Source organism: Sorex araneus, chromosome 4, assembly GCF_027595985.1.
Source record: "Sorex araneus isolate mSorAra2 chromosome 4, mSorAra2.pri, whole genome shotgun sequence".
Classification (NCBI taxonomy): Eukaryota; Metazoa; Chordata; class Mammalia; order Eulipotyphla; family Soricidae; genus Sorex; species Sorex araneus.
In genome coordinates this window covers 123,272,352-123,284,923 of record NC_073305.1, presented here as the reverse complement: position 1 = coordinate 123,284,923, position 12,572 = coordinate 123,272,352, and the positions used below count along the sequence as shown (strand labels likewise).

Below are 12,572 nucleotides of genomic sequence, written 5' to 3'. Positions count from 1 at the left end.
AAGATTGGGAATAAAAATGCTAGCCTATGGATTATCATTCTTCTCAAGATGTGATATTATGGAATAAGGTTGATGTGAAAAGTTTTGCTCTATAGTGCATCCACTAAACTCTATTTACGATTGTTTAGAAGATAAAGGATAAGAAGTTGAATGTCTGTGAAAGACCCAAAGAAAAATTATGGGGTTGAGGGGAAAAGCATGGCAATTAGAATCGGAAGAACTTCCAATTTAGTTAAGATTATGGGGTGTGTATATATATATATATGTTTATGTACATATGCTATTTTATACACACACATATATATGTATATATATGTGTGTGTATATGTCACTGTCATGCCGTTGCTCATCGATGTGTTTGAGTGGGCACCAGTAATATCTCTCATTGAGAGACTTATTGTTACTGTTTTTGGCATATCCAATACGCACAAGTAGCTTGCCAGGCTCTCCGAGAGGGGCGGAGGAATCGAACTGTGGTTGGCCACATGAAAGGCGAACACCCTACCGCTGTGCTATATATATAGTCTTTAACTAACCAATTTTTGCCTAAGGAGAACTGAGATTAGGAGTGAAGAACAGGGTTTACAAGGTGAGGTGTGGAAGTAAAACTAAACTCTCCATTCAGCATGTTACTTAAGGCTTGTGTTAGTTTTAGGCTGTACCAAAAAATGAATTTGGTTGCTTGGGGAAGAGTTTCCATGGAGATATTAAAAATATTTTTTTTCTGTGCTATTTTTAGAAAATAGTCTTGAATTCATAGAGGGAGTTTTTTTTTTTCTTTTTGGGTCACACCCAGTGATGCACAGGGGTTACTCCTGGCTCTGCACTCAGGAATTACTTCTGGCGGTCCTTGGGGGACCATATGGGATGCTCGGAATCGATCCTGGGTCGGCCGCGTGCAAGGCAGATGCCCTACCTGCTGTGCTATTGCTCCAGCCCCCATAGAGAGAGTTTTACTTGAGTATGTATTTGATATTTTCTATGATGTGAGAAACCCTAATGAGAATTTTTACCATAAAATGGACTCAAGTAACACTCATTCTTGATCATATTTAGCAACTTTTAATGGAAACAGAGTTTTTATTTGTTTGCTTTTAATTTTAAATGACATATTTGTTTAGCAGTAGGCTCAGTTATCTAAAATGATGATGATAGTGGAAACAGCACTCTATAGTAAGTTCATTTTGATTTGACGGAGGGATGATGCAAAAGCTTAACTATCCCTTTGCTGCTTAGATTAGTAAAGCAGAATCTCTAAGTGCTATGATATCTGTTCCTCCCACACTGATACAAAAAAACCCATGCCCAACCCCACAAAAAAGTGTCAAGCTGTAGTAATTGAGCTGTGCTACTCCATCTGTGGGTACATCATAGCTCTTCAGTTCTGTAAAAGTAGCCGGGCTCAGTGATTGCATATCATCTCTGCAACAGAGAGATTCAAAATGAGGATGATGAATATACCCAATCAAAGGTGTATTGTTCATCTTTATTTTAATGAGTAGGCCTTTGCATGTATACTATTACCATTGTTCATTTTTCTTTATAAGAATATAAGTGTTTACTCATGATTGTTGAGTCAGATGAGTAGGGTACTGTTTTATATTTTCATGGATCTATTTTTTTTACTCATTTTAATGATCAATTGATAGCTAATTTCAGTTTAGAAGTGTTGATTGATGAGAATTGCTTTTGGTGGGGGATTGATTATAAGAATTCTCATGGAAACCTTTTGGGTGATGTTAATGCCTTCTCTGTTTATTATGGATAATAAACATGGATGGATAAGTTAATGAATACATTTGTCAAAGAGTATGAAATTGCATGTTTAAACTACATGGATTTATACATATTTAACTTTCATTTATTTCAAAAATAAATGATTATTATTAGTTTAGTTTATTGCAACTATTATTGTAAACACCAAACATAAATAAGAAAGTTTTTAAAAGTATATGGACAATAAATTAATAGAAATAAAAAGACACGAGAGTCCTTTAAAAATAAAGCAAAGACAGCTATAGTAACAGAAATACCTTAATTTTTTCCTGTACATTTGGAACAAAAAATTAATAGCAAACACATTGCTTAGGAAAGAGTTACTCTCACACTAACTTGCTAATGTATAAATGTATAGTATATACCTAAAGGGTGCTTGGTAACAAGTAATAAAATTACAATACATTTTGAACCAATGATTCTATATTAGAAGAATTTTGCATGCATGCAATTGTATGCAGATATAATTGTGTGCATGAAAATAATATGTATCTTGTAGAATTATTAATAATTGTAGATAAATATTCAAATGTCAAAAACTAACCAAATGAGTCATTGCTATCATTATGCAATAAAATATACAAAACTGTACTAAAGAGAAAATCTCTATGTTTTTTTTTTTTTTTTTTTTTTTTTTTTTTTTGCTTTTTTGGGTCACACCCAGCGATGCACAGGGGTCACTCCTGGCTCATGCACTCAGGAATTACTCCTGGCGGTGCTCGGGGGACCATATGGGATGCTGGGATTCAAACCCGGGTCGGCCGCGTGCAAGGCAAACGCCCTACCCGCTGTGCTATCACTCCAGCCCCCAAAATCTCTATGTTTTGATCTATAACTCTATAATTAAGTGTAAAAACAAGATACACTTTTTGAGGAGGATAGAATAGATGTAATTCTTTTAATTCTTTTAATCTTTATTAAGGTGCTCTGATTTACAGTACTGTTAATGATGGTTTTATGGATTCATCATTATAACACACTCCATTACCTGAGTACTTGTCTCCCTCCACCAAGATCCCCAAGAACCCTCCTTTTCAACCCTGCCTCCCCACCTGCAAACTTTTGTTCTTTGGACAAATTCTTTAGTTCTGTTGCTTTGACCCTTTGTTGCTCTCTTACTGTGTCTCTTTAAAGATCATTCTTTAACTATCTTTTCCCTTCTGACTGACTTCATGCAGCATGATACCTTCTGGTTCCATCCACATTATGGAAAATAGCATAATTTTTCTTTTCTTACAGCTGTGTGGTATTATATACATGTATCTATATACACAGAAATATATAGTATACATATATGCATACATGTTAAATCATTGTGTATATAAACCACAACTGCTTGATTTATTCAAGTTGAGCATAGAAACAATCTGTGGTTGTTTCTACTTCTGTCTGTTGTATTATTTGCTATGATGAACAGAGCTGTGAATATATCCTTTTGAATTAATCTTTTTGTGTTTTGCGGATAGATGCCAGGAACTGGTATTGCTGACCTGGGTTCAATCCAGTATCCTGTATGGTCCCTGGAGCCCTTCTAGGAGTGAATCCTGATTTCACAGTCAGAAGTAAGTCCTTAGCACTGCTATGTGCTGCCCCAAGCAAAACAAGATCCCCTCACCCATCACCCACATGCCCTGCCAAAGCCCAAAAAACATGCAAAGATGGAGAGAAGGCACAGAAGACCAAGTAAGAATCCTGGGACCTGAGAAACACAAAGGGGTGAGTTCTCTGGGTTATTTAATATTTCATATATTCTGGACTTTTTGCTTAAAAGCTAAGAGAGGCTGGAGTAATATAGTACAGTGGGCAGGATACTTGCCTTGCCTGTGGCAGACCTGGGTTCAATTCCCTGGTGATGTCGGTGGGCCCCACGGGTGCCTTACGTGAAGCAGGAAGGAGAAAGACAGTCACTTTCTCCCCAACCGCCTCTACCACCCGGGACCCAGGGTTACTGGGTTCTTGTCTCGCTCATGGAAAAGAATTTCAGGAATAGACAAGCAGTGAAGTAAACAGATTTTATTTAGAGGTTTTTTAGGGAGGGAGGAAGGGATACGCGGAAAAGAAAATAATAAGAGTAACGTGCTCAAGAGAGAACGCGGGCGTCTCCGAGGATGGAGAGAGCTCTACACACATCCTAGCACTAGACACGAAAGCATGAAAGTACACATCTCAAGAGGGGAGATGCGGGTGACACACGTGCTCGGGCACCGCATGTGCTCGGCCACGTGGGCACAAGCAGCACATGGGCACAGGCAGCATATGTGCGTGCTTCCTTTGTTCACGGTGTCTTTTATAGGGTTTCTTCAACCTGCCTCCATGTGGGGCTTCTTTCCAGGTAAAAGTCCATTGCTAAGGAGGTTACCAGGGAGTTTGGGAGTGGTGATGGTCTTCTTTAGGCTGGATCACATTTTAATCAGATTAAGGGAGAGGTCTGAGAGTTTGAGGAATTTCATGGGGAGGGGTCCAACCTCCTTAGGGTCTGCTGAAGGTCTTATTAGGTCTGTTTTCTTATCCACTGGGTGGATCAGCCTTAGGATTCTCCTTCCCAGAGACTTTGTTAATCTAAGTTTCATTGCCAAGGGCCTTTTCCTATCTACCTGCCTACATAACTGGTACCCCACATACTCCCTTGAGTGGTAATATCTGCTAGTGGTAATACCTGAGCACTGTTAGATGTGGATTCAAAACAAAATAAAACAAATCAAACAAAAGAAACAAAAAAACAAAAACAAACAAAATGCTTGCAATCTGGAAATATCCATGAAAACACAGCAAAATGCCTCAACCAAAACTTGTTCTCCCTAGTAAATTTGTAAACTACTAAAACAGAAATCTTTTAAAATGCTAATTATTCCAGTCAAAAACACAACAAAGACACTAGCAACAACTTCAATCACTGGGCTTTCATTTCACTCCTCCAACATACCCCATTTATAAGGATACTGTTAGGGAATGCTACATAATGCTAAACTTTTACCTATATAGGGATATAAATTTAACCTAATAAAAAATAAGTTTCTTTATGAAAGATCTTGTTTGAGGGTAAAAAGACAAGCTATATGTTGGAATTATATTCTCATGCTATGTTTCTCAACAAAGAACCAATAATTAAGATCATAAAGAGCTCTTAAAACTAAACAGTAAAAATAATACAAATATCAATAAACATTTAATATGAAATGTTTTGCAGAAAAAGATAAAAAAATGGCTAAATACATGGAAATATGCTCAACACCCTTGAATTTGTAAGGAAATACAAATTCAAACTGTAATGAGATGTTACTACATATCTTTATTAAATGACTATTACGTAAATTAATGACAATGTCAAGTAAAGCTGAGATTTTGGAGAAATAGGATCACTAGATATTCCTGAAGGGAATATCTAACAGTATAGACACTAGAAAACTAATGAAACTAAATGTAAAAACTGCCTTTTGAGCCAGTAATTACACCCTAGGGTATTTATTCCAAAGAAATGCAAATTTTTGTTCAAACTAAAACCTGTGTATGAATGTTTATAGTGGATTTATTCATAATAGGCAAAATCCAGAAATATCATTTGAATAAAAACTTAAACGGGGTATACCAAGAAACAGTACTCAAGCACAAAAAGGAAAAAGCTATCAATATGTACAATAGTCTGACAGAAACTTCACAGATTGTGTTCTGAAGACATTCATCCCAACAAAAGTTAAAAAAACTGTCAGGGTTGATACCTGAACACAGAGTCAGGGGTAATCTCTAAACACCACTGGGTAGGATCCCTGAAATGTTTTAATTGGTTTATCATTGGTTAATAACATTAAGGCATTTAGGGGTTTTAGATTTATGCCTTGATATATACTGTAATTGTCACCACTCCCTACCACTAAAGTCCCAGCATCCTTTGAACACCCAAATTAAATACCCTACTTTTGCAAAATACTATAGATTATTGAGTTTAATTATAGTGTCATACAGAAAAACAACAGTATTCCCAAATGCACTGATTCTTTTAAATTTGGCCTTTGAATAGCACAGTTCCCAGATGTTATGCTAATTTTCTAACCAGGTCAGCAGCTAGAGCTGAATAACAATAGATGTCAGGATCATTATTGCTAGCACAGGTATAATTTTGGATATTGGTAGAAAAACAGAAAGATGGGTTTATTTCTTTCATTAGTAAGCTGCTTATGGGGGAATTATGGCTTTATATCATATATTCAGGATCTGGAGTAGCATTGTTGAATCAAATCTCAAATTCATCTTTACAGTTTGTTTGGTTTTGAGCTAGATTGAAACCCTTATGTGTCTAATTCCAGCATCAGCTCTGTTATAGTGTCATGGATTAACTAAATTAAAGTGCACAACTAGCTCCTGAATTTATAACGTTTGTAGTAATAGATAGGCTGTTAAACATCAGTTTCAGAAAGTTAGAGCTGGAAAGGATTACATTACATATTTTTCAACCTGTTATTTATTTATTTATTTATTTATTTAGGTGTTTGGGGACTAGGGCTGGAGTAATAGCACAATGGTAGGGCATTCGCCTTTCATGTGGCCGATCTGTGTTCGATCCCTCCTCCCCTCTTGGAGAACCCGGCAAGTTAGGGAGAGTATTGCGCCTGCACGGCAGAGCCTGGCAAGCTACCCGTGGTGTATTTAATATGCCAAAAACAATAACAATAAGTCTCACGATGAGAGACGTTACTGGTGCCCGCTCGAACAAATCGATGAACAACGGGATGACAGTGACAGTTGTTTGGGGACTATACCCAGTTAGTATTCAGGGCTTACTCTTAGCTCTGTGCTCAGGGATCACTCCTGGAGGGGCTTAGGGAATCACATGAGATTTCAGGGATTGAACCCTGGTCTCCACGTGAAAAGCAAATGCTTTTTCACTGTACTCTGGCCTATTATTTTATACCTAAGTGAGTTTGAACAAATAGTATGACATGGTTTGCCATCAGGGAATTTCCATGGGGTCTAGGTTAGGCTCCTAGGTACTTATGTGTAACCAGGGAGACAAACTGTGACTAAAGTTCATAGAAAACTCCCACTGTAGGTTTTAGGTTTAAATCTAATATTTGACATCTGGGTGAAAATTCTGTGTGGATTCTCCAGCCATTCTCCCTTGTCTGTACATCTGTTCGTGCTGTGTTAAAGCAGAGCAATGAAAACATATAATTAGCATGTTCATACCTAATATTTATTACTGTGAAAACCTCTGATTTTTCTCTCCCAGCTTAAAAATAGGTATTTGCTTTAGATGCCATGTGAGAATAAATAATCATTGCTACTACGGGTGTAGGTGAAAGCAATTTGCATAGATCTGAAGTTTATAAAGGAACCAGCTTTGGACAGTAACAACTTTCTGCCATCTAGTGGATAATTCAAAGAATAAACCAGGCCTTTTATGTTTAAATCAGCCAACGTTATAGCTGGCTTTAAACATTCTGTTTGATATGCCCAAAACAGCAACAGCAAGTCTCACAATGAAGACGTTACGGGTGCCTGCTTGAGAAAATCGATGAACAATGGGATGACAGTGCTATAGTGCTTTCTCTTGGAAAGCTTCCATCCTCATTGGTATGAGGATCAGACTGGCAGCCATTGTTATTATTATTATTATTATTATTATTATTTTCAATGTAACTTTAAAGTCATTGCCATAGCAATTAGGCAAGGAAAATAAATAAAAGGGATAAAAGAAAACTGGGGGCTTATTTTTAATGGAAAACTGCTATTATTTCCAGTCTTCTCTTGTTGCTAAAAATTGTGGACACTCCCAAAGTCTAAGTTTAAATGCCCATTTTGTTTTGCACACTTACAAACTTGTAATATGGATGACTGTGTCTATCTTTGACTGTGAATTTTTCCTCTCTTGTGTTCCACTATAGTCCAATGTTAGAGATGGACTGGAGAGTCAATGTCACTGATTTAAAATTTGGACTGCATTGGTCTATTGACATCTTAAGAATTTAACTTTTTTGTGCCTCAGTTTTCTAATAATAATGATGATGATGATGATGATAATCATTTTTGTCTCATAGGGATGCTGGACGAATTAAATTCATGCAAGCACTCAGTATTCAATATAATTATTTTAAATTTAAAAGATTTGTCAATTTTTGACCTATCTGTTTACTAATTATGAGGAAGCATTTCAGAAATAGCTTGTATTAAGATTTAATTCAATAAAAACTAAACTTATTTAGACATATTATATATTTAAAATTACAGGAAATAAAACCTGAATATTGCCATAATTTTGAGTCAAGTTTCTCATTTAAAAATAAGGGTATGGGGGCTGGAGCGATAGCATATCGGGTAGGACTTTTGTCTTGCACTCGGTCAGGTTTGATTCCTAGCATCCCACATGGTCCCCAGAGTACCGCCAGGAGTAATTCCTGAGTGCAAAGTCAGGAGTAGCCCCTCTGCATTGCCAGTGTGACCCAAAAAGCAAAAAAAAAAAAAAAAAAGTAAATAATGGATATGTTTTAATGGAAATTAAACTGCACAAGTGGGGGTGGTAAGAATTTGTATGTTGGCGAGGTGGGGAAGGATGTCACTTCTGGTGAATCCTTGGCTCAGTTGTGTGGGTCTGATGGTTCATTACTTGGCCTGGTGAAGCTGTGCTTGTTGGTCCAGCAGTTCTGAGGGCCAACAAGGTTATTCTAGAAGTGCTTGGGATCTTCCAGGGATACACTCAGTGCAGTTTGGGAAGGCAAGGTAATAATTGCTAAAGCATGAAGACATGTACTCCAGTCTCGAGCTATCTTCCCAGGTCTTGTATTTATTTATCATTCCCAACAGATTTGATTTATTTTTTATTTAATTTTTTTGACTAGGTATTATGATTAACAGTACTGTTAATAATGGCTCCACGTGTTTAATATCTTAACACAACACAAACTTGCACTGACTCCTTGGGATTTTATAAGTGTATTATCATGTCATCCGCAGATAATGCAGATAAGAGTGATTATTTTACATCTTAATTTCCACTTTTTGATTGCTTGTGTCTTCGGGCCACTTCTGATGGTCCTTGAGGGCTAATCCAGACTTTGTGCTTTTGTCTCTCCTTGCAGTGCGTGAGGACAATGCAGTGCCAGTGATTGAATCCTGAATTTCCTGCATGCAAAGTAAGAACTCCAGTCCAATGCACTACCTTAGAGGGAAAAGTTCTTATATTTTTCCTCATTGAGTATTCTATTGGGTGTTGATTTGTCATATATGGCCTTTATTAAGTAATGGTATCACTGTATCACTGTCATCCCGTTGTTAGTCAATTTATTCGAGTGAGGACCAGTAGCGTCTTTATTACACTCAGCCCTAAGATTTCAGCAGCCTCTCCTTACTTGACTTTCCCATTGATTGAAGGCTCTTTCAGGGTCAGGGGAATGAGACCTATTGTTACTGTTTTTGGCATATCCAATATGCCACGGGTAGCTTGCCAGGCTCTGCTGTGCGGGTGGGATACTCTCGGTAGCTTGCCAGGCTCTCCGAGAGGTATGCATACATCTTTTACTGTATTTTGGGATGTGAATACACCATGGGAAGCTTGCAAGGCTCTTCCATGAAGGCAATAAACTCTTGGTAGCTTGTCAGGCTTTCCAAGAGGAAGAACAAGGCTATTATATACACCAAGCTTCCGGGAGCATGGTCTTATAGTCTCTGGATGTTGGCCGTTGGTGGGATTACACGGTGCCGGGGGCAGTTTGTGGGTGTGGCTGCCAAGTAATGGTATATTATCTTTATATCCATCTTGGTGAGATTCTTTGTTTCTTAAATGGATGCTGAATATATTCAAGTGCTTCTAATGTGTCTATTGAGATGAAAATCTTATTTTTGTCATTTTTGCATGGTGTTAATGTGGCTTATCATGATATTGAACTAATTGAATGATCCTTATGTTGCTGGAGTAAACCTCAGTTGATCTTATTGACCTAATACCATGCACAAAAATTAGTTCAAAATGAATTTAATAGTAGAATATAAGACATAAATAAATACATAGAATAAAACAGGATCTATTCTTCTTGTCATTGGCCTTAGATCTATGTTTGTGTCTTAATTTCCAATAAAACCAAAGAGAAGCAAGGCACAATACAAATAAACAACAACAAAAAAATTCTTTTAAAATTTTGTAGAACTCAGTTTGCTTATATTTTGGAGTATTTATACATCTACATTGATTAAATAAATTGATCTTGAGTTTTCCTAAGACATTCACAGCTTAATCCCCACTACTGTGTATGGTTCCCTGAGTCCCTTCAGGAGTTATCCCTGAGCACAGAGCCAGGACTAAACCCTACAGTCAAGACATTGCCCAACCTCTCATGAGGGTTTGGGAGGGGCCAGTAAGGTGCTTGCCTCATAGCACTGAGTGATGGCTGAGTGCAGAGCCAGGACAAACGTAAGCCCTAAGCACAGTCAGGTTTGACCCAAAAATAAAATGAGAGATGGGGGGAGGGGGCGGAGGGACAGAGAGAGAGAGAGAGAGAGAGAGAGAGAGAGAGAGAGAGAGAGAGAGAGAGAGAGAGAGAGAGAGAGAGAGAGAGAGAGAGAGAGAAATTTATGAAAGAACCAAGCATGACAATTAAACTGATGTTTCAATACCTGGAGTGTTTTCTTTTTCCCCAAACTTAGGTTCTGCCTGGAAATTTGCTAAATATAGGCTTTTATTATTCCATACTTAGAGCATTTAATATTTCAGGTATCAGGCAGCAGGAATGGGAATCCTACTTAAGGAGCAGGCATGGGCACGGATCAAGAAATGTGCCCAGTTGTTTATTTTTCAGAATCTCACTCAAAGCAATTATGTGCATAGACTGAATCTGTGTCCAAAGAGAAACGATGCACATTAAGAGAAAAAGAACACAGAAACAGGAGAGGCAAACTTGTCAAGAAAGGAGGACGCTTAATAAGGAGGAACAGAGAAATGTGGTGCCCTGGGAGAACTGTGAGAACCCACGGATGCTGTTTCTGTTTGATAACAGAATTTAAGATGCCTAAAGCTGCACACACTCAGCCATAGGTTAAGATAAAATTGTGTGCATTTTTGAGAGACACGGAGGATGCATTTTGCAGTTCAAGCAAAGTAAGCACAATGACATTTCTGTCTGTAATTTGTACAGATTGACTACAAATTTGGCAGGCATATTTTGGAGGATTTGGATTAATAAAAAAATAAAGCTACAGAGTGCATGAAAAATCTATTTTCAGTTGCTAGAGGAAACTTCATATATAGGCAGTTATTCCCCAGAGCACCTGGAGATTAAGTATCTCAAAATACTGATGTGAATTCTTAAAAGAGATACACTCTACACATCAGTAATCTGTGGGCAGAGGAAACTTAGATACCAAATTAAAAAAAATTAAAGCAAATACTTGAAAGTAAAGGAACTGATTTGCAACTTAACTTCTTTTCATATGGATTCTCCATGTATCATCTTCAAAGTAAGCAGCAAAAGATTAACATATTTAATGATGCCTACTAGCAACCAACATAGGAAGAATATTAGAGCAATAATAATGCTTCGTGACTAGAGTCATGTTTAGTATTTATTGGCTATTTCCCAGTGCTTGCCATTTTGCTAAATGTTTGGCTTAGATGAGTAAATACAATATGTGTATTTGGGAAGAGAGTGGGAGGGAAGATGGAACTAACTGGCATTAATAACTTCTATAAATTAAATATGTCAGACATGAAGAAAGTTTCGTATATTTTATTTAATATTAACAGTAATTTTGGGAGGGGGAGGAAAGTGAGGGCTCACATCCAGCAGTGCTAGGGCGACTTCTGGCTCTGGGTTCAGTGAGTTGCTCCTGGCGATACCCAGGAGATCGTATAGGGATCATATTATATCAACCTCATGAAAAGCAAGTGTCTTAACCCATGTACTTTCTCTCCAGCCCCAGCAGCTTTCAGAAGTTTATAGTAGAGTCTCAGATACAGATGAGGTAACGGAGGCTCAGAGAATACAGTAACCACCAAATATCACGTAACAGGGAAATGACAGAGCCGGGATCTTTCCCCAGTGTTCTGGACTCCAAAGATCACTCTCTTTTCATTAAATTGCTGCCCATCCTAGAGTATAACATACATCAAGCTGTTTAAACAGCTCATGGAATTGTGAAAGAAATGGAAGAGTGATTATTTCATTTTTGCTCATAATTGAAAAATGAGTTCAGTCTGTAATATTTTCAAAATTATTTCATTTTGCAATTTTTGTAAGGATGATTATTTAACTTTTAAAGGAATGGTTATTTAATGTTTCTGATGCCAGAAAAGATTTTACATAGCAAGTGAATTTTATCTGACCTTTAGTGACTGCGGAACATTTTGACAGGAAAGTGGGAGAAAAATCCTAGGTACAAAAAAATTAAAACAGATATGTTTGAAAAACAACAGCAACAAAGGAAGTTTGCAAGGGAAATGAAAGAGTTGCGTGGAGGTGCGGGTGGGGGTGAGTGTTGGAAGTAGGGATATGACTCAGTGGCTAAAGTCACTGCTTGCAAGCAAGAAGCCCTGAGCTTCATTCCAGTGCTGCCCACATGTTCTGTAGGAGGTCCTGGCAGCTTCCCTATCAAGGCTCTGCATCCTGTGCATGATTTTTGTTTGCGCAGCCAGGTATGTGCAAGCCCCTTCAGGAAAGATCTTTGAGCAACTCGGCCAGGAGTATGCCCCCAGGGTTACGTGAGCACCACAACGGAGTATGACAACCAAAATATATCCAGGTACCAGAACTAAATGAGTTTATTCTTCATCAAAGTCACGTGCAAACAACTCAAATAAATACATGTAGGATCCT

General features: G+C 37.7%; 1 protein-coding gene across 1 annotated transcript in view; it reads left to right on the top strand.

Annotated features, from left to right (window-relative positions):
* The window catches only part of GPR63 (G protein-coupled receptor 63), a 173,704-nt gene extending 164,295 nt beyond the window's left edge, over positions 1-9,409 (top strand). The window contains exons 2-3 of the transcript XR_008629794.1: positions 3,243-3,338; positions 8,847-9,409. The gene's annotated coding sequence lies outside the window, so the exon portion shown is untranslated. The remainder of the gene's footprint in view (positions 1-3,242; positions 3,339-8,846) is intronic.
* Positions 9,410-12,572: the final 3,163 nt, after the last annotated feature.